Raw genomic sequence first — 1,035 nt, 5'->3', positions numbered from 1 at the left:
ATGCCTCCACAGGATCATCCATTGGGGTAGTCGAGGGCGCAAGGGCTATCACACACCGCGTCTGTCCATTTCCTGGGGCTGTGCTGACGACGCGTACGAACCGCCGTACTTTAGCAGGAAGCACCTGCCGTACCCGCCCATGGAGCTTAGGGCCGCGCTCGCGTGCGGACAGATGCTGGCATACCACGAGCGTTTTCCGATGACGAAGCGACGGCTTTCGATGTACTACAAGTACTTCAAAGCGCATGCTGCCAAGTTTCACGAGACGTACAGAAACAAGGTTGCGGCCGAGTTTGTTGCGGCTACGAAGGAGGTGGTGGCGGGGGCCCCGGCGGCGGCGACGACGACCAGGGACGGCGGCGCCGCAACCTCAACGGTGAGGGCCGAAGCCGCGATGGAAGGGCGAGGCAGTGCGGGCGAGAAGAAGAAGAAGAAGAAGAAGAAGAAGGGCAGGAAGGAGAGGGCGGAGGCGGCGAGGGTAGAAGGGTTGACGGAGAGCGAGGGGATGGATGTGGAGGAGAAAAAGGAGGAGGGGACGACGACGACGACGAAGAGGCGGCGCGCGGTGGAGGGCGATGGACTCTGCGACGACGGCGACGGCGAGGACGGGCACGGGCACGGGCACGGGCACGGGGCCGCTGCAAACGGAGGAGGAGGAGGAGGAGGGGGAGCTGCTGCCCCTGTGGTAGTGGTGGGGTCTAAGAAGGCCAGGAAGACGGCGACGGCGGCGGCAGTGACGCCAGCGGCCGCCAAGCCAAAGACGGCGGCGATGGTGGCGGCGGCGTCGGGCAAGGCCGACGTCGCCGACACGAGGAAGGTTGTTACGGAAGCGAAAGAGGAAAAGAGGAAAAAGGTCCCCCTGGTCAAAGGGGAGGAGAAGAAGATGGAGAAGATGGAGAAGAAAGGCGGTGGGGCGCTGAACGGGCGAACGGTGGCGCGGGATGGCGGGAAGGCCAGTATCGCTGGCGGCTTCGCCACCGCTGCAGCTGCCGGTGGCACTGGCGACTGCGGCGGCAGCGGGGATGATGATGATGA

Source organism: Volvox carteri (genome assembly GCF_000143455.1).
Source record: "Volvox carteri f. nagariensis unplaced genomic scaffold VOLCAscaffold_40, whole genome shotgun sequence".
Classification (NCBI taxonomy): domain Eukaryota; kingdom Viridiplantae; phylum Chlorophyta; class Chlorophyceae; order Chlamydomonadales; family Volvocaceae; genus Volvox; species Volvox carteri.
Note: the sequence above shows the minus strand (reverse complement) of the source record.